Consider the following 21,005-nt stretch of genomic DNA (forward strand, 5'->3'; position numbering starts at 1 on the left):
GTACCACAAGATGTTAGTCATGGAGGAAACTGTGTGTGTGTTTGGGAAGGTGGGATATGGGAACTCTGCACTTTCTGTTCAGTTTTGCAGTGAACCTAAAACTGCTCTAAGGAATCCTCTAATCGCTGATTTTTTTAAAAAAAAAAAAGGAAATTTGCGTGTACCACACGCCAGCTTCGAATCCTCAACAGATTTCATCACCGACAACAGTGTTCCTTAGGCTGATCTGATGCAGATCCTTTGAAAAGATTCCCATGGGTTCCTGGTGTTAGTTAAAATGCCTTTTATTCCAATGCTTTGGAAATAGTGCAGACACAAAACTAGGGTAGGCTCCTAGGCTGACAGCTCTAATACAGCCCCAGAACCAAACCAAGTTGACAAATCTCACACAGAACTGCAAAAGCAAGGCGATGCCTGTGGACAGCATCAGTGTGGTGAGTGACATCTTGCTGGGTCCAAGGTGCTGTCTGTGTGGCAGGTGAGGGACTGACGGACTGCTTGGGTGCCATTTCTTTGACATGGGGCATTCAACGCCACCCCGGCCACTTTCTCTTTTTTCAGCCTGGGAATCTTCCCTGAGATTGCGATACCAGTGGGCCTTCCCGGGTGGATGCGTCCTTCATCTCCATGCTGCGTTCTCATCCCTGCTCACAACCCACAGCATTCCAGGAGCCTTTAGTGTGAGCTCAGAGGTCAGCAGGTCATCTTTAACTCCTGTACAGTTTCTTATGGCTGCAGTGACAAATACCACAATTGCAGTGGCTTCAAACAACACACGTGTTATCTCACAGTTCTGGAGGTCGGGAATTGGACACCGTGTCACCGTTCTGAAGTCGAGGTGGCAGCGGGGCTGGGTTCTGCTGGAGGCTCCGGGAAGAGCCCTTGCCCTTTCCGGCTTCCAGAGGCCGCCCATGCTCCTTGGCTCATAGGTCCTCCTCCATCTCAAGCCAACAGCACGTCCCTCCGACCTCTGCTTCTATCCTCACATCTGCCCGGCTCCCCCGCCTCCTCCTCTGCTTATAAGCATCCTTGTGATGACGCTGGGCCCACCAGACAATCCAGGGCCATCTCCGCATCTCAGGGTCCTTAACCTTCATGCCTGCAAAGTCCCCTTTGTGGTGGAGGTCACACTGTCAAGGGTGACGGGTTAGGATGGGGCATCTTTGCGGGAGGCATGATTCTGCCGACCACAGCATCCCTCTTTCCCTCATTTCACATCCACTCAGTTCAGAACCCTGCTGGCTCTACCCCGCCATCACCACTGGGGCTGAAGCCACATCATGTCTCCCCGGAGGACCACCCCGGCTCCTCGTTGGCCTCCTGGCTTCCATCGTAGTCTCTCTCCAGTCTCTTCTCACCCCAGCAGTCAGGTGGTTCCTGGGAAAATGTGAGACCAAGCCTCCCACTAGTTCCTGTCTTCGAGGAAAATCAAAATCCTTCCAGTGGCCGATGAGGTCCAACCCCATCTGCCCATCCTCCCAGTTCCCTCTGCTCCACCCCACGGGCCTCTGCACCCTCCTGCCTCGGGGCCTTTGCACTGGCCGCTCCCTCCTCCTGGGCTGCCTTGCCCTGTACCTCCGTAATCCCTGTCCACTGTGCTCCAAATGCCCCCACTCCACTCCCCATCACTTGCGACTTCTAGCAGACCACACTGCCCTCTTGCTCCCGATCTCGTTGCCTGTCTCACCAGGCTGAAGCAGCGCCATGGGGCAAGGTTTCTGCCCGCTGACTTTGCTGATAGAGCAGGGCCTGGCTGGAGTGGGCGCTCCACACAGATTGGTGCAGCACATGCAGGAATGGGTGAGAGGAGGCTGGCAGAGGCCTCAACAGAGAAGGAAGATACAGAACACTGGGCTGGCATATCCACAGGGTTTTCATGCCAAGGGCCCAGGGCTGGGTCAGGCGGAGCAGGAGACCACAGCCCAGCTCCTCGGGAGGTCAGAATCCTCTCTCTCCTCCCTCACCCCACAGCTTCCCATAGGCTAACTCCATTACTGAAGAGCCTTTCGGAGCAAACTATTCATTGATTCACTTACTAAACAAACGTTGACCAGGTCTGGTCAAGGATGTGTGGATGCTGGGATAAGCAAGATCCTTCCAGAAAGTCCAGGCTCATGGTGGGGATGCAGAACGGGATGGTCCTGGCTGCACTGACCGAGCACCTCCTGTGCTCCGAGCACGTTCCAGGTGTCGGCTCTTTATCCTCCCTCTGGAGCCTGCAAAGCTCAACCTGGCCATCTCCTCCTTCATGCTGTGTCCCTGCTCCCACACCTTCACCCTCACCACTGAACCCTGCCAGCTCGCCTCTCCCACTGGTCACCTCAACCCTCCCCATCACAGGGTGTGTTTTGCAGTCTCCTTGTTTGTTTCTTCCACCAAACTGGGGGCTCTTGGAGGTCAAGGCCTGGGGTCTTCGATGTCTTCATGTCTCCAGCAGCTGGCGCACAGCAGGCCCTCAGAAAACGTGGATAAAAAAGAAACGATGGCTGGCTGGCTGCATAGTGAGTTGATAAATGAATGAATTCCAGGGGGAGGTCTTGCTTGGGCAGAGTTGCAGGGATAAGTGAGGAGGGGGGGGTGGAGGGGCAGGGGGAGGCCTTTGCTCTGAGCCTGAGGAGGGGTGCGGAGTCTGGAATGGGAGGTGGGGCTAAGCAATGATACTGCTGCACTGCTGAGCGCCTGCTGTGCCGGGGTCTACCACTGGACTTTCCCAATGACACCGTCAACTGGGGACCAGCGACTCCCACCGGGCCGAAAGTATAACCCTAGGAAGTGGTAGAACTGGACTTCAACACGAAGGCCTCAAAGGCCTGCCTGAGATGTCTGGACTCTGTCTGCAGGCTGTGCTCTCAGAGGGCACACAGGGGCCCCCCTTCTTTGGGAAGCAGCTTTTGAGCCCGCCTCAGGGACCCCACCTCACCTGCGCTCGGGATCTCTCTGCTCTCACCTGCTTCCATTGTTTTAATGCTTCCAGATGAGTTTGTATCTGGAAGGAAACAAGGATTCATCGGTGAATTGTATTTCTAGCTGCTACAGGAACTGGGGAGCCATAGAAGGTTTCAGAGTCAAGAAGAACTGGATGAAAGGCTATCCCTGTCACTCTTGGAAACCCTTGACTTTTCAGGTTCTTTGTCTTCACAGCACTGACGGTTGGCTGTGTAGGCCCCGGATCCCAAGCCTCGGCAGTCCTGCCAGCCTTGCCGCTCTGCCCTACAGAGACTGCAGCTTCGGACAACAGCCCATTCGGCGGAACAGGGCCGACTAGGGATGGGTCTCTTGCCCCAGATGTGCCTGGGATGATGGTGGGACAGCTTCACTCCATCCCTGGGGCCTGGACTAAATCTCCAAGGAGCATGTATGAGGGGCTGGGGTGCTCCTCCTTGGCTGGGGTGTTGAGGGGCCAAGGGCTCCCCCAACAAAACTCCAGGCCCCTTTCTGACCTACACTGTGGTGGAGCATCTCTTTGGGGAAGAATTATCAGACCCTCCAGGGTGCAGGAGCTGACCCAGTGCATGAGGTCCTGGCTGGGTGACCTGGGAGTGGCATCCTCACCCCTGAGGCTGGAACCACTCACCCAGCCTGACCCTGGAAGCTCACCCTCATCACCCACTGAGAGTGTCGGGCTGGGGCTACAGAGGGCAACGTGGAAGTCCAAATCCAGCCTGCCAGCCCCAGGGAGGCTCAGCCACGGGGTTCTCTGTGAGGACAGCCACCCTCTTTCTTGACTGTGGTCACAGAAGCCTGTTGCATTGGATTCTGCCTTTTTGATTTTGCAAGTGAGACCTGCCCCTGTTCCTGCGGGGGAGCCTATGGCCTATGGATGCCTTTCGGCCCTTGGAGCACCCACTACTGGTGCATGGGAGTCTGCAGCCCGCCTGTGGCTGAAGCACGTTCCCACTGCCCCAGGCTATTCTTAACAAGCCAAGCCTCTGGCTCCAGGGCTAAAAATACCACATGGGAGGCCTGTGGGAAAGCTGCCGCTGGCTATTTTAGTGATTTTGCGCTGGAGGTTTGGGGTCCCTGCATGCTGCCGGGGCAGGCAGGGCACTGTGGCCTGCACTGCCCAGGCCCCCTCTCAGCCCATGTTGGGGCCCCTCTGTGTCAGGGGTCCTCAGCGCCCAACGGCAGCCACCTCTGGTGTCCAGGGAGGCAGAAGGAACGGCCTGGGAGTCTTGAACTCCCTCTTTTCAGTTTCGGAGAAACCAGCTCCAAGTGGGGAGCAGGTGCCCAGGGTCACAGTGTGGTCTGCGGTGGAGAGACCAGTGGGCACCCGGGGTCTCGGTGTGGTCTGCGGTGGAGAGACCAGAGGGCACCCGGGGTCTCAGTGTGGTCTGCAGTGGGGAGACCCCTGGACTGCTCCCTGGCATGTGACGCCTAGTCCAGCTCTCCCCCATCTGAGGGGCGTTTGGGGGCCACAGCCGTGGTGTGCAGGTCCTGAATGGGCTTCTTAGACCAAGGCGTAGCTTCCCATTACCTTTCTGAAGCTTTATCTGCACACTTTCTTTCCCATGAGCCTTTTCTTCCTTGATTTCCCATCATCTCTCCCACAGTTTGGCAGGCGTGGCAGAGGGGGCTTTGGCCCAGCTGTGGAAATGCAAAACCAAGGCTCAGGAAGGAGAGGCGCATGTCAAGGCTACAGCTGTGCAGGGCTGGGCCAGGCTGGCCTCACCCTCCCAAGCCTGGGCGTCTTGGTGGTGCCCCTGGCACTCACATCGGCCCTTTCCTGCCGATTCCCCATGCCTAGGGCCCCATGCCGTGCTGGTGACTGATGGCCATTGTGTTCTCAGACTGGAGGGCCTGGATCCTGGGCAGCCACTGTGTGTCTGCACCCATGAGCTGTGTGTCCCCGCGACGGGGCCCTGACGGGCAAGCATGGTGATCACCCCCGACAGGCGGCACAACGTTCCATTGTGTGGGGCCCACCCCGGGCCGGTCCATTAACTGCCCCTGCCCAGCGGGGCCTTCTCCAGGGCTGGACAAAGGCTCCTTCTCTGTACCCTCCTGTTGCTGTGGGAGAGGCCTGGGTCTGGTGCCCACCTCGGGGGCTCAGAGGAGCAGCTGGGGTGGCTGGAGGGGGCCCAAGCCTGCTTCCCAACACTGCCTGCCGCAGGCCAAAGAGGCCAGACCTGGGTGTCAAAACGGCTCCATTGCCCATTGGCCAGAAACCCTGGGCAGTCGGTCAACCTCTCTGGGCCTTGCTGTGTCTCCCTCTTACCCTCGTCCAGGGGCCCAGGCCAGTTCTTGTGTGGGATCCAGAGCCAGGGATGTGGTGAGTGGCTGTGCTCAGGGAAGCACCCCATGGCCTGAAGGACAGAGGCCTGGGATGCATCATGGTGTTCTTCTGTGGCAGTGACAGAGGCAGGATGGAAGGTCCCACTGCCGGGCCCACTAGGGTGGGACCAGGCCAGGGGAGAGGCGGTTCCAGGCCTGTGCCGTGCATGCAGGATTATCAGGGTTGAGGGGTGGCATGAGACCCTCTTCCTGCCACTGGGCTGGGGCTGGAGTCCTGGCCCGGAAGGCCGAAGGGCCTTGGCCAAATTCCCTCCATCCATGTCTGTGCCTCAGTTTCCTCCTCTGCAGAATAGAGATCTCTAAGGCGGCTCCCATCTTGATCCGTGTAGGGACCTGGGAGGACAAGGGACAAAGAGGCACAGCCGGTTACCAGGCTATCACTGTGGGGAAGCAGATGGGGATGTCAGGGTAGGAGGCATCTGACAAGATTCCCTTTGAACAAGATTTCTGCCTGAGCCAGGACGTGCCTCCAGGACCTCAGACAGCACCACCTGGACTCAGGAGTGCCTCGGGGGCCTGCATAAGTGACGCCCACCCACACCTGCCTGGGGAGCGCCCTGCTGCTGCTAAGGAGCTCCCTGCTGTGCCACACTGGTCCCCTTAAAACTAGAAATTCCACGACCCACAAGAAATCAGCCACAGGGAGGCCCAGTGCCATGACTGATGGGGAACAGGACCCCAAGGGGACCACCAGGGCCAGCACACGTGGACACCACACGGCCCCTTCCTGAGGACAGGGCGGAGGCCAAGCCTAGCTCCCCCTCAGCCCTTACTCGGGCCCTGCCCTGTGGGGACCTCAGAACATCATCCCCCAACTCACAGATGAGAAAATGGACCACAGAGAGGGTGAGCGTCATGGCAGACAGGATTTCCACCCTTGTTCCCGCGAGTGATTTTTCAAGGCCCCTGGTGGCCTGCAGCCCTCACGGGGCTCCCTCTCCTTCCCATGCCGTCCCACCCTGTCCAGCTGGCTCTCTTGGGCTTTCCAGGCCCCTCTCTCCTCCCATCCTCTGCTCTCCTCCTCCCTCCTGCTGCTCTCTTCTGTGCCAGCTCCAAGCACCGCACCCAAGCCTTGGGGACACGGTGTGGCCTCCAGCATTCCTGCCCTGTTTTCATTTAGGGGACACCCCCAAAATACTCCGCCTGCGGGAGGCGGCAGCCACCCCAGGCCCCCTGGGAATGCGCTTGCAAGCCTTGGCTGGGCGGCGCTGGCAGGGGCAGGGAATGCAGAGGCGGCAGAGTAGGGGGGGCCAGGACCCCCCAGCACGGCTTTTTGGGTTAACGTGAAAGAGGAGGCCGTGCAGCTCCGGGCCCAGAGGGGACCTCAGGAATGTGGTGGTTCAGAGCTGACATCCACATTTCCCTGTCTGCCTGGATCCAGTTCGGGGACAGTGGGGCAGGGCCAGGAGCAGGGCCAGCAACACAGCCAGGCAGCCGTCCTGGGGCTGGCTGGGAGTTCAAAGCCCTGCCACAGAGCCCCAGCCCTGCCACCCATCGCGGGGGCTGATGGAGCTCCTCAGACGGGCTGGGTCTTCATGGAAGATGACCCCTGGGACTGGGAGAGGCTCCTCCCCGGTCCCCATAGGCTGTCCCCTCTCTCCTCATCCTCAGTCTCTGAGCAGATGGCACCTCCCTCAGGAAGACCCCCCCAGGACAGCGAGGGGAGGGCGATTGCTCCTCCAGCTTCCCTGGCCCTGCGTGTCTTCTCTGGAGCAAGCTCAGTTCTGAGCGTTCCTGGGCCCATGGGCCCCTCGCGGCAGAGACACGGCTTTTGCACCTTCACCTGGTTTTGGAATCACAAGCCAAGCTCAGGCAGCACCTGGGGAGATGAATGTGGAGGCCCCAGTGGGCAGGTGGATCTCGTGGTGCTGACCAAACTCTAGCCAAGTTTCGAGGCCCGGCTCTCAGACGCAACCCCAGATGGCCCACAGCTAGCTAATATCTAGTGCTGAGATGGTCTGAGTGGGGCAGGGCACAGACCCCTCCACGGGCAGGATTTCTTCCCAAAGCTGTGCCATCCCTCGAGTCCCTGGGGATGCTGGTAACAGTGCAGACCCCAGGCCCGGCAGTGGGGCTGCAGTGACCCACGGTTATCATGGAAACTCCGTACCTGAGGTAAGAGCTTGGACCTTGTCCTGGGAGGTCCCGGGCTGCATCACTCTGGGCCTCAGTTTCCCCTTCTGTCATGCAGGAAGACATCACTGTCCTGCCTGTCTGTGGTTAAGAAAGGGTCCCCATTTGAGATGCCTCCAGGAGCTCAGACGGCACCACCCTGACACAAGAGTGCCTAGGGGTCCTTGGCGAGAGATACCCACCGCACACCTGCCTGGCAGGCTCCTGCTGCAGCTAAGGATGCAGGAGAGGCTAAACAAGGGGGTCCTGCTACCTCACCCCTGCAGGCAGGACCACGGGAGCCCTGGCAGAGCTCCTGAACTGGGCCTTCTGGCTTCAGGAAGCAGAGTGGCAGCAGAAGGCTTGGAGGAGAACCCCATTGGCCCTGTGGTCTGCCCACAGATGCTGTACTTGCCTCCTGACCTCAAATATTGGCTAGGGCAGGCAGAGGGGTCAGCATTGCTGGCCAGGCAGCAGGCGCCGGTCAGTCTGCTGCTGAGTGACACAGACGATGTCCTGGCTGGGGCCAGCCCCATCCCCCACCTGTGCTCCCCTCACCAGACAAAAGGCACCTCTGCAGCAAGCCAGAGCCTACGGCCAATGCCTGCCCTTCTAGCCCACACACCCACGAGAGGGTCCCACCTCATCGGCAGTGTTGCCTGTGCCTAGGCAGGCACCTGGGGCTAGGGGCGGAGCTTCCTCTGGTTCTTCTGACAAATATTTGTTGAATGAATGTTAAGTCCAGCGAGGTCAGTGGCATCATCAACCCTGACTCCAAGAACTCCTGAGCCCCCAGCACATTTATTCTCCCCTCCGGCTGACCTTGACTGAGAGGGGATGAGAAGACCTTGGAACCCTAAGGGTCTGGGTCCAACTCCTGGCTCCATCCTGTTCCTGGGGGAAAACCCTTTGCCTCTCCGACTCTCTGGATCCTCATCTGTGGCCCGGGCACTACATCACCCAATTGCTTGGAGGTCAAGTAAGATTTAGCATGCAAAGCACCTGACCTGGAGGATCTGGCTATGAACTCCCCCCACCCCCACTTCACATACGCAGTGACATGCTGAGCTCAGGACAAGGTGTGGGGCGAGCGGTGGTGGCGGGTGGTTGGGTGGTCCAGAGATTTGAGCACAGCCCACTTGTGTCAAACTACTGGTCAGCCGTAGCAGATAAGACCAGGACACAAATCACTGTAAATCACATACACTAGAAGATTCTCTAGTGAAGCCTCTGGTGCTGTGGACGGCTTCAGGGAAGAGGTGACCTGCAGATGATCCTGAGCGCAGGGTTTGACCCAGCAAGAGGAGGACAGTGCAAAGCACAGACTGAAGATGAGGCCCCAGGAGCCCAGGGAACCTGCCCATGGCCACCCATCGCTGATTGCTGCCCAATGGCTGGGCTCAGCAGCTGCGTGGGCCAGCGCGACACAGGGCCAGCCCACTTGGTGGAGTCAGAGGGGTGTCCTCTTCTCCTTGCAGAAACTGCCAGGCCTTTTCTAGTGCCTGAAACATTCCCATTTCACACTAGAGGTCCTTAAAAGCTGTGCCTTTGTGAGGCGTCCTTTGTGAAAACACCTCTGTAACTGTCCTTGGGAGGCAGGGGAGTCACCTGAAGTTGTGACATCTCAGGGCTCCCCTTGGGACATCATTCAACAAGTATGTGCAGAAGGCAACACCCTTCTGGAGGTGGACAAGAAGCAGGTGCATGAGGGTCTGGGCCCACAGCAAGGGTGCAGGCCCAGTGGCCATTAGAAGACCCTCCTGCCAGGTTCTGTGTGCACCCGTGCTGGGACTGTCCCTCCCTTCTCCCACAGAGCCTCTGTGTCCTCTCACCAGGAGGCCCTGACTCTCCTTCTCCCATGCCCTGGCCTGTCTGTCTCTTGGCTGAGTGTTCTGAGGTCGCTCTCTATCTCGAAGCTGCAGAACACAGGTTCAAAGGAGTGAGGGGGCACCGCAAGAGCACCCTCCCTTCTCCGGAGCTGACGCAGGGCTCACAGCAGGTACATAGGGCCCTAGTTCCCCTTTACTTCGCAGTTGGGAACCTGAGGCCTGGGGAGCGGGAGCTGCCCGTGTGAGGTCGTGGAGTGAGTCAGGCATCACCCAGAGCCCCAGCCCGCCTGCCCCCATGGGGCCCTTGGCTCGGTTGCCTTAGACAAAGCTCTTCTTTGAAGCGCCTGAGACGGAGCCCCTGGTTTCCGGCCCCAGCCCACCGGGAGGCACCCGCCTCGGCAGCTGTCTTCATTTGCTGCCTGCCAGCCGGGCCGGCCTGGGCCTTGGTTTATTGTCAGCTTCCTTGCCAGAAATATGCTCCAACAAATGCTGTAAACAAACGGGACAATTGCAGACCATCACGCCTGCATTTCTCTCTCATATGCATAAAATGGGGTGCGGCTGGGGCTGCCTGGCCAGCAGCCTCTGCTAAGCAAAAGCCCCCTGTGGACGTGGGCCTGACCACAGTAGGCTCTTCCCCTCCTCTGAGCCCACAGCCCTCTAAGCCAGGGTCACAGACAAGTCCCGACGCTATTCTACCTTCAGCCTACCCATGGAGATGGTTTCTTCATTTATTTAGCAAACACTCACCTAGTGCTTGCTAGGGGTCAGCACTGTTCCAATATCCCACGAATGTCCCTCATTTTATCCTTATAAAAACCTATGAGGTAGGGCATATCATCATCCTACTTTATAGAGAAGGAGCCTGAAGTCCAGAGAGGTTAAGTAAGAGGCCCAAAGACACACAGCTAATAAGTGGAGGAAGTGGAATTCCACCCCAGGCTCTAGGCTCCAGAGTGTAAGTCCTAGCCAGAGAGAAGTCTGGGAAGAGGGGTCCATGGGACAGAGGACTCGGAGTCCTGATGAAAGAAAGAAGGGGACTCCAGACTGTGGAAAAGCAGATGGCTGCCCTCCCTTGCACAGACCTGTTCTGGGCAGCATTGCTGGGACTCTGGGAAGTCATGAGTACCCACACTCTCTCCTTCCACGGACCTCAGAAGTGTCTGTGATAGCTTAACTGCTATGGGCTGAATCACATCCCCCCACAATTTGTATGTTGAAGTCTTAACCCCCAGGACCCCGGAATGTGACATTATTTGGAGACAGGATCTTTACAGATGTAATCAAGTTAAAAGGAGGTCACTAGGGTGGGTCCTAATTCAATATGACTGGGCTCGTCATAAGATTAGGACACAGATCCACGTAAGACGAACAACCCTGTGAAAATGCGAGGAGAAGATGCTGTCTACAAGCCAAGGAAAGAGACTGCAGAAGAACCAACCCTGCCACACCTTGATCTCAGACGTCCAGCCTCCAGGATGGTGAGAGAAGAAACATCTGTTTGTAAGCAATCCAGTCTGCAGAACTTTCTGGTATGACAAACTATATAAATCAATCAATGTAACTTCCTTCTCTCTCTTCCTTTCTTCCATCCATTCATCCATCCATCTATCCATCCATCCATCCATTCATCCATCCATCCATCCACCCATTTATCCATCCATCCACTCATCCATTCATCCACCTACTCATCCATCCACCTACTCATCCATCGATCCACTCATCCATCCATCCACTCATCATCCATCCACTCATCCATCCATCCATCCACTCATCCATTCATGCACTCATCCATCTATCCATGCATCCATCCATCCATCCATTCATCCATCCACTCGTCCATCCATCCACTCATCCATCCATCCATTCATCCATCCATCTACTTGATATGGTTTGGTTGTGTCCCCACTCACATCTCACCTTAAATTGTAATAATCCTCATGTGTCCAGGGCAGGGCCAGGTGGAGATAATTGAATCATGGGGGTGGTTTACCCCATACTGTTCTCATGGTAGTGAATGAGTCTCATGAGATCTGATGGTTTTATAAATGGGAGTTCCCCTGCACATGCTCTCTTGCCTGCCACCATGTAAGATGTGCCTTTGCTTCTCTTTTGCCTTCTGCCATGATTGTGAGGCCTCCCTAGCCATGTGGAACTGTGAGTCCATTAAACCTCTTTCCTTTATAAATTACGCAGTCTCAGGTATGTCTTTGTTAGCAGCATGAGAATAGACTAATACACTACTATCCATCCATCCGTTCATCCATCCATCCATCCATCCATCAACTCATCCACTCATCCATCCATCCACCCATTCAATCATCCATCCATCCATCTACTCATCTATCCATCCATCCGTCCACTCATCCACCCATCCACTCACCCATCCATCCACCCATTCAATCATCCACCCATCCATCTACTCATCCATCCATCCATCCATCCATTCGCCCACCTCCCTCCCTATTTAAAGGGCTTACAATCTCAAAGCTGTTAGAGACCTTACTTGCTGGATGGAGCCTGGTCTAGCCCTTCCTCTGTAGGGATCTCTTGCAGGTGTCCCCAGGGCCTCTCTGTGAGCCACTCTATTTGCAGATGCTCAGGCTGCCCTCTGCCCCACAGAGCTCTTCCCTCTTGCCTTGGGGTGTTCACTGGGCTTGGCTCCTCCCCATGGGATGGCACTTGTCACAGGGAAGGAGCTCCAGTGTCTATGGCTGCCCCCAGCCTCCGCATTCCCAGAGGGCTTCATGGGCCTCTATGTGAGGACCTGGTTCAGGAAAGGTCTTTTGCCACAGTGAGCTGCATCAGCCTGGACTGTCAGAGAAGCCCTCTTGGAGTGACTGCTGGGTTCGAGGGGGTGAGTGGGAGGTCTATCTCCTTTTGCCTGGGAGATCCGAGGTTGGCTGGACTCTGGACCTTTCAGGTCCCCTGCCACTTGCCCGGAGTATATCTGAGGTCCCAGGGTGGGGCGTGAGATCTTCTGGTGGGGACCCCTGAACTGAGTGAGAGCAGCCATCACAAGACCCATTCTAACGGTGGCAGAGTGTGGACTCTGATGTGTGGACCGCTAGATCGGCTGAGTGGCACAGCCTCCTGGTGCCTCCTCATGTGTCAAATGGGAATCTAGTAACACTGGCTGCCCCAGCAGCTGCTCTGACGGAAGGAGGGAAGCTGGTCCTGGGCTTGCAGCTGTGCTTGATGTGAATGTGCTGTCTACAGCGTTGCCAGCACAGCCCCACCTCAGCCCCATGCCCAGCACACTGTAGGTGCCTGGCACCTAGTACACAGTTGCTAGCGGGCTGTGCACCCAGGCCTGGCTCTGTCCCTGGGCTGGGTGGCTCTGGGGTGATCTGAGGGTTCCTTGGGAATCCTGAGGGTTCAAGGGAACCTTGGGAATCAGAGAGGCCTGTGCTACCTCACACTCTCCTCATCACACCGCGTTGTCTGCAGGCCCTTGGCAACTCCTGACCTCTCCGAAACTCTTCTGCACGATGAGGTCAGCAGGGCCCCTGCCAGCATTCCATCCAAGCTACTGATCCCGCCCAGTGCCGGCTCAGCGCCAGAGTCATCACTGTGGTGACCTGAACACTTTGGTCCACGATTCATAGCAGGGAAGAGGAATTGAGTCCGGATGCTGACGTCTGCAGACCTTTCCTAACTGTTTCACAGAGAAGAGCGTTGAGGGGTGCAGACTCCGCCTCAGCTCCATCCTGAGGGTGGGACTGTCAGGTGAAGGGAAGCTCTCAGAGGACTTCTCAAATTCCCAAGACTCAGAGAAGAGGATACAAAGGGTCTGAGAGCCCTCCAGCCCTGTCTGAGCAATTTTTTTTCCAGCATGCCAAGGGGACGACAACATTGACTCTGGTCAGGGTTCTGGGTGCCCGTGACATCTGCAGCCGCACACCCAGGGGCCCCCAGCTCCTCTCCACGCCAGCACAGACTCCTGGGAACTCTCCCTGGGAAGCTGACGGGGTCCTGGGATGTGCTCAGGGTCAGGCCTGCGGAAGAGCCCTAGCCAGTGTTGGGAACCGGCTGCTGGCTCCGGCCTGGGCTCACTGTGTGGCCCAGGCATGCTATGTCACCCTGCCTTCCCCTCGGAGAGAGGAGGCCAAGGCAGCCAGGGAACACCTCTTTGTCTTGGTGCCCACGGCTGTCAGATAAAGCCGTTGAGCCAGCCGCAGTTGGGGCAACCAGACTGCTTTTCCAGCCATGCCAGGCCTCGCCCCACTATCCCGTTTGCCCGAAGGGGGCTGATGAGTTTAGTAATGTTTACTGAGCACCCGCCCACCTTGTGGAGCTGACAGCCAGGGAGACGAGTCGGCTGTAGACTTTGCCCTCACAGGCAAGACAGCCACACCTTGAACTCTGACTCAAAGAAGAGAGTGGGCAGCTCACCAGAGAGGCCAGAGGAGGCGGCAGGAAGGTGAGGTCTCTCCAGCCAGGGGCTTCCTGAAAGAGCTGCCTTCTGAGCAGGCCCCCCAGGCTAGGAAGACGTGCACCTGCCGAGCTGGGCAGGAGAGGGTGGCCCAGTGGAGGACCCAGCATGGGCAGAGGTTTGGAGGTGGCAGGTCCCGAGGGAAGTGGAGGGTGGGTGTGCATTCTGGGGAAGATAAGGCTGTGTGCAGAGGCCGAGAGTGCAAGCCAAGAGGCTGGAGGCTGTGACCCTCAGGCTCCAGGCAGCCAGGCAAGGAGGAGAGGAGAAGATGCCACACTAGAGAACCTGGCCCTCTCCACCTCTTTGTCTTCTCCTCACCTGCAGCACCCTTCTCTCATCCCAAATGTGCACAACAGGGCGTTTTTCTGCTCATAAGAATAATACATGTTGATTGCAAAAGCAATCAGAAAACAGAGAAGAGTTAGGGCACCGCAGGCAACCTCGGCAGAGACCATCAGAGCTCACATGCTGACACTTAGATGTGGTTCCTTCTGGTCCTTTTTATGCTCTTCCACACATATACCACCCACTTGTTTTTTCTTTTCTCTCTCTCTCCTCTCTCTCTTTTTTTTTTTTTTGAGACAGAGTCTCACTTTGTCACCCAGGCTGGAGGGCAGTGGCAAGATCTTGGCTCACTGCAACCTCTACCTCCTGGGTTCAAGGGATTCTCCTGCCTCAGCCTCCCGAGTAGCTGGTATTGCAGGTGCCCGCCATTATGCCCGTCATTTTTTTGTATTTTTAGTAGAGACAGGGTTTCGTCACATTGGCCAGGCTGGTCTCGAACTCCTGACCTCAAGTTATACACTGGCTTCAGCCTCCCAAAGTGCTGGGATTACAGGCGTGAGCCACCGCACCCGGCCCACACTTATTTTTTCTAAGTCACATTACAGTGTTGTTTTGTAACTTTATATTTTCATGTAAAAACATATTATGATATCTTGCCATCTGATTGCTGGTTTCTTTTTTTTTTTTTTTTTTTTTTTTTTGAGACAGAGTCTCACTCTGTCACCCAGGCTAGAGTGCAGTGGCACAATCTCGGCTCGCTACAGCCTCCGACTCCTGGGTTCAAGTGATTCTCCTGCCTCGACTCCTGGGTTTAAGCCATTCTCCTGCCTCAGCCTGCTGAGTAGCTGGGATTACAGGTGCTCGCCACTACACTCGGCTAATTTTTGTATTTTTTGGTAGAAACATGTTGACCAGGCTGGTCTCAAACTCCTGACCCCAGGGTGATCCTCCCCACCTCAGCCTCCCAAATGCTGGGATTACAGGCATGAGCCACCTCGCCCGGCCTAATTGCTATTTTTTAGGAACATATTCCTTTGTGAAATATTAAAACACATCCATCTGGGGAGGGAAGGCGCCAGCCCAGCCCTGAGCAGAGGTGTGAGTGAGGAAAGACAGGAGCAGGCGGTCAGGGTGTAGGAGGCAGGTCCCCAGGGATTTGCAGAGGCTTGGGCTCAGCACAGGGGTGGAGGTGGGGGTGCAGGGCCTCCCCAGGGGTGGGGACTCCAATCCCTCTCAGTACCTGTGCAGAGAGTCAGCAGGATGGAGGACCAAGCAGCAACTTTCCAGCATCCACTCCCTGGTTGGGCTGTTCCCTGTCTTACTGCTCCACAGGGCTGGCCCTCTTCCTCTGGGAGCCTCCATTTTTCTGATCATTCTTTCCACTAAGGGGTCCCCCAGCAATATCCTACCTCACCCCCAGTCTGTTTTCTATGGAGCAGCGGCATGACCTGCAGCCATTTTGTTATTCATTTGTTAGCAGCCCCTCCCGGACCCATGGAGAAAGAACTTGCACCCATTTTGTCCAGGGCAGTGCCTGGCACAAAGCAGACAGGTGCTTGTCAGACAGGTATTGAATGAACCGTTCCTCGCCCCATCCCCACCACAGGGGCCATGGGCTCAGAAGGGCCCTGCACATGGTTGGATGCTCTGATCGTCCTGGAAGGAGGGTCTTGCATTTTCATCTTGCACAGGGCTCCACGAATCTCGTAGCTGCCCTGCTGTTCCCACATCCTGCCCCTTAAAAAGTCCTGGGCAGGAACCCTCCTATCCCAGGCTGTGGCAGCTTGGGGCCCATTCCTTTCCTGAACCCAGTTTCGCCCTGCAGGGTGCAGGGTGCTGGATACGAGTCTTTCTGCCCCACCACACCTCAGCCAGGTGAGGACAGGGTCGGGGTCTTCATCCCTTCAGCCTTGACCTCTGCTCTTCCCCACGCCTGTGGGGAAGCCAGGTTGTGACAGCCTGTGAAGACCTCTTGGTTCCCGGAACCTTCTCTCTCCTGGAATAGAGATGACACCGTGCTGTCATTGAACTCAACCTGAAAAAATGATCTGTTGCAAAGCTCACAGGAAATAATGGAGCAATGTTACATGATAAAGTGTAAAGTGTGGTGAGCACGTGAACAAGTGTCCAGGACCCAGCGAAGCCCCAGTACTGGGCTAGGAGTCAGATGAGAAGAGGCAGAGGACAACCTCCTGTAGGATCTAAGGCCTCCATGTGCTCAGCCCATGGCTGTCGTCATGGTGATGTGTGCATGCGATGTATCTGCGCCGTCCTTGTTCTTGAACGCGGGCAGTGAGTCCCACGCTGATGTGGCATGTCACGAGCTGAAGGAGGGACACCTGCATTCAGGCTTGTGAACCAGCTAGACAGCCTTTGGACCTTTTGGAGCCTCACTTTCCCACACTGAGAATTGGAGTGGAATTCCTAAGGTGCTGGAGGTTGAAAGGCATTGAGAACCTATAACGCTTTGCAGACAGCAAGACCCTCTGTGTGAGTTAAGAACGCTCACTCCATCCCAGCAGGTACTCAGAGGGATCCTTTTATTTCTCCAGAATATTCTGCAGGTGAGCTGGGGAAGTCCACTGGCCCTGGCCTCACCCCCGAGCCCGAACCTTCAGCCTGGGAATGGTCTGGCCTGTTCCTTGCTGGCCCTCCAGCCTGGCCTCTCAGGACCCTGGGCGGGAACCCAGGAACCCTCACCCGCTATGTGCTTCCTATGTGCTTCCCCAAGAAGCGCTCCCTGTGGCCTAATTTGAGAAAACAATGGGCCTCAATCCATATTAATGACCCTCGAGGGACCCTTTGTCCTCGGTGCACAGGCTGTAATCAGCAGGGCTCCGGGGGCTCTGGCCTAATTTGGAGGGACAGGTTTTATCATCACCCTTGATTCGGGTGACCCAATCTGACAGGCCCCCGACCCCCTGTATGCGGGGTCCACGTCAGAGATGGGCTTCCTCCCAGCGGCCCACCCTGGCAGGCTGGGGAGAGGGAAGGGGGAGGTGGTGGCCATGGGGAAAGTTCGGGGTGAAGAAGGGGTCACAGCCAGACCCCCGCTTGGATGGGCCTGTGATCGGGGTCTCGGGAGGAGCAGGATATTGATTAGATCAGTGAATGGTGTGGAGGCAGCTCTCCCCGGGCACGCGTTCCCGACCACCCACCAGCAAGCGTCTGTTGCCTGCCGGAGCCAGGGCAGGGTGGGGACTCTGGGACAGGCTGGCTGCCCGGGAGGGGCCAGGCAGGAGCCAAGGGGCTGGCTCCAGGGACTGCCAGGAGGGCCCCAGGGAAGGGGAGCCGGGAAGCGTTTTGGCTGCCTCCGGCCTGAAGTCGTGGAAACGTGTTTGCAGGTTAGGGCCGTGGTATCCTCATTGCACCATTTGAGCACCTATGGGGTGCCAGATACATGACAAAGGGCCACCTCATTTAATGCTTCCCTCAACCTTCCCAGGCCCCCGATCCCCATGTTCTGGGTCAGGAGGCCCATTTGAGGTCAAGGGACGAGTGAAGGCTAACGAGACAAACCCGGGGACTAGCTCCTGAGCCCTGAAACCTGTCCTCACTCACCTGGGAGTCCCCTGCACGCTCTCCAGGGTGTGTGGTGTGTGGCTGCTGGGTTTGGGTGCATTAGAGCCTGAGGCAAGGGTTTGAGTCTGAATTCTTCCTACGGACCGAATGTGTGCGTCCTCCCTAAATCCATATGTTGAAGCCTTAACTCCCAACAGGATGGCATTAGGAGAGGGGCCTGTGGAATGTAGTTGAGTCCTGAGGGTGCGGCCCCGTGATGAAATTAGTGCCCCGATAAGAAGAGGCCCAGAGAACCGGCTCTGTCTCTGCTCTCTGCTGCACGAGGACCCCACAAGAAGACGGCCACCTGCAAACAGCCATTGAATCTGCCAGTGACTTGGTCGTGGACTTCCAGCCTCCAGAACTGTGAGAAATAAATGTTTGTGATTTAAACCGCACAGTCTGTGGTGTTGTGCTGGCAGTCTGAACTGACAGAGACAGCATCTGATTTGGGAAGCGACCCTGGGAAGCAATGGGTGGGGGTGAGGCTGGTTCCAGGAGGCTGGGCTGGGCTCAGGCTCTGGGTCTGCGCAAGGCCTCTCTGCTTCCTGGGGTCGGCAGCTGCTGGGCACCTGCTCTCAGCATTGGCTCTGTGCTGGGACAACTCAAACCTCTGTTCCCACCACTGCTGCCCATGGCCCGTTGGCTGGAGCCCAGCCTCTATGGGGCAGGAGGTGCCCATGTCCAGGTGAGGAACAGCAAAGTCACACAGCAGAGGGCATGGATCCGGGAGTGGGAAGGCCTGGGAACCGTGGCACCATCCATCACGCCATCCTCCAGGTTTCCTCACTTGCTTTTGGGACAACCCTGAACTCCTCAAGGAGGCAAGGAAGGCCTCCTGGACCTACCCCTCCCTGGCCACCTCTGGCTGTGCCATCCCGACACGCGGGTTCAGGCTTCTGTCTCCTCCAGAACCACTACCCTGCTGTGCCCATCCTGCCAAATCCTGTGTGTGATTTTTGCCCGGGTCCCCTCATCCATGAAGCCTTCCTGGACCCCACTGTTGGGGCAGAACACCCCTTGTGTGCCCCGAACACCCCTTGTGCCTTCCACAGAGCTCCTGCGCAGCTTTCCCTCCACCCCCACCTCTGAGGCTTCTTTGTGCTCACCTCACCTGCCGGGTCATGAGCTTTGGGGCTCAGCAAATTCTGCTGGGCCCTGGAGGCAGCAAGGTAAGCAAATTAAATAATAATAAATCATAAACAAGATCACTTAAATAAGGTAATTTACCCTAACATCTCCAAGACCCAGCAAAGCCTCTGGCCCATGGTAGGAGCCCCCTAACCTCCAAAAATCGTGGCATAAACACAGATGAAGGAGATGGGTAGACAATTCCTATTCTGGAGTTTTTGGGTTCAGAGGAGAGGCAATCTTTACAAATATGGTCAACCTGTGTCAGCCAAACAGCCCCGAGCCCTGGCCTACTTCCCAGCCCTGTGCTTATCTGGAGGGGAAGACCAGAGTGGGTGAAACATGGTTCCCACCCTAGAGACATTGCTGGAGATGAGACTGTGTTACTGCCAGACAAGGGTGTTATTGATTTGATTTAGTTCATTTCCATTCAACTCAGTTAATTCAATTCAATGCAACCCAGTCTCATCCAGTCCAACTGAGCAAAGGTTTTCCAAGTACCTCTGAGGGTGGCACGCTAGCCTGGGTCCTGTCTGCACTGTGAGATGTAGAGGAAGTGCCTCCTTGTCTGCCTTCCTGGCTCTTCCAATCCAGTGGGGCCGGAGTCCACAGGACACAGGAAATTGTCAGAGGTGGGCCAGTGAGGTAGCCAGGGACGTGGGCTCAGGTCTGGGCACCATGATTTCCTGGGAAAGCTTTTGCATTCCCATGGGCTCACCTGACTAGAGCAGGGAAGAGGCCATGTGGTCTTTGTCTGTCTCCTAGCCTGTCTCTGCCATTTGACTGGAAGCTATGTGAAGGCTGGCTCCTTGCCCTGCTTTCTGGGTCTCCTCTGCACAAATCTTAGGGAATGAGTGAATGATGCTGTGAAGTGGGGCTTTCCACTCCCTTTTGCAGAGCTCTTTCTGCTACACTTTGCTGTCTCCACACTACAGGCTGGCATGGTCAGGACAGGCTTCAGGGCAGGGGTTACTTGAGCTGAGCTTCTAGGGTAGGGAAAGAATTGATATTGGAGAAAAGAGAGAAAGACTGCAACTGTGTGAACAGTGGCCTTTTTAGCTGCCTGGCACTGTAGATGCAATTAATTTCTGCATTACAAACTGTCCCAAAACACAGGGCTTAAAACAATGTCTGAATCTTTAGCTTGGCAGGTGAGGCTGGGCTCAGCTTGGCGGTTTTCTGCTTTGGGCTGGGCTCACTGGTGTGTCCAGCATGAGCGGCAAGTCAGGTAGGCAGCATCACTGATATTGTCTGGGTTCTCTCTCATCTCTGGGCTTTGGCTGGAATATCTGGACCAGCTTGGCTTGGCTCCACAAATGCATCATTCTCTTGCAGGCTGCCAGGGCTGTGTGGAGGTATGAGAGACCACAGGGCAGCACGCAAGGTCCCTGGAGGCCTGGGCTAGCATCAACACTCTGACACTTCCACCATATTCTGTTGGTCAAAGTGAGTCATACAGCAAGTCCAGGTTCAGGGTGGGGAGATGGGGAGACATAACCCCATTCTCCATGGGAGACGCTGTAGAGTCTCTTTGCAAATGGCATGGCTGGGTAGGGTGTTTGTTCTCAGTCTGCTCCCTCAATTCTTCCAAGAGAAGGTACCAGCTTGGGGCATGCTCCTACCTGCCACAGTGCCTCTGCCCTCTCACCTTGCATCTCCAGCTGGCACACAGCCTCAGAGCCCATCTTGCTGGTTTGTCTATACCCAGGCCTACAGGGGCAGGCATAAAGGCCTGTAAGAATGTTGTGTCCTGGTGCCGAGGCGGACACTCCACACTGGCCAGGAGGCCCTGATGTGGAGTCTTGGTTTCCCTAGGAAAAGGACGCTGGAGCAGGGCAGGCCCTTGAAGACAGGATCTTCTTCTTGGGTCCCTCCAGGGCCTGGCTATCTGGAAGACTGGCCTTGTACTTCCTCCAGGCACAGTGAGTGATGACCGCAGAGGTCTGGGGACCATGTGCAACTCTGTGGCCCAGGCTTGCTCCTGGGTCAGCTCTGCTCTGGTCCAGCTGCTGAAGACCAGCTGGAGGGGAGACTGGGGACTGCCTTTCACAGCCTGCTGCTCCTCAGCAGGGAGGCTCATGAGGGCAAGCAGGCAGCCATGCGGGGGCTGGAGATGGACTCTGGGCCTCAGTTTCCCCATTTAATCAATAAAGCAGTTGGACGAGGTGACCTTCAAGGCCCTTACCTCTGCAAACCCTCAATCACCGGTGAGCGATTGCAGAGCAGGGGTCCACAGCAGTCATGGGGCGAATACTGCATTGTGTGTGGAGCTGGGCTGTATGGGGCTTTGAGTTTGTCTGGTTGAACCCCCAATTTTCCAGAGTTGTCAAGTGTGTGTAGGCTCAGCCTCACCCGGCCAG

At 56.5% G+C, this 21,005-nt stretch overlaps 1 long non-coding RNA gene across 2 annotated transcripts; it reads right to left on the reverse strand.

The window, feature by feature from the left end:
* Window positions 1–268: 268 nt before the first annotated feature.
* LOC103891778 (uncharacterized) lies at window positions 269–11,853 on the reverse strand. 2 transcript variants are annotated; one of them, XR_010141769.1, is made up of 5 exons: window positions 11,740–11,853; window positions 7,403–7,506; window positions 5,216–5,625; window positions 2,037–2,986; window positions 269–1,377 (listed from the first exon to the last, which is right to left on the reverse strand). It is a non-coding gene; the product is annotated as an uncharacterized LOC103891778 (long non-coding RNA). The 2 variants fall into 2 exon arrangements; XR_656018.4 differs by lacking the exon at window positions 11,740–11,853 and adding an exon at window positions 7,608–7,984.
* Window positions 11,854–21,005: the final 9,152 nt, after the last annotated feature.

The sequence above is a fragment of the Pongo abelii genome, chromosome 9 (genome assembly GCF_028885655.2).
Source record: "Pongo abelii isolate AG06213 chromosome 9, NHGRI_mPonAbe1-v2.0_pri, whole genome shotgun sequence".
NCBI lineage: Eukaryota > Metazoa > Chordata > Mammalia > Primates > Hominidae > Pongo > Pongo abelii.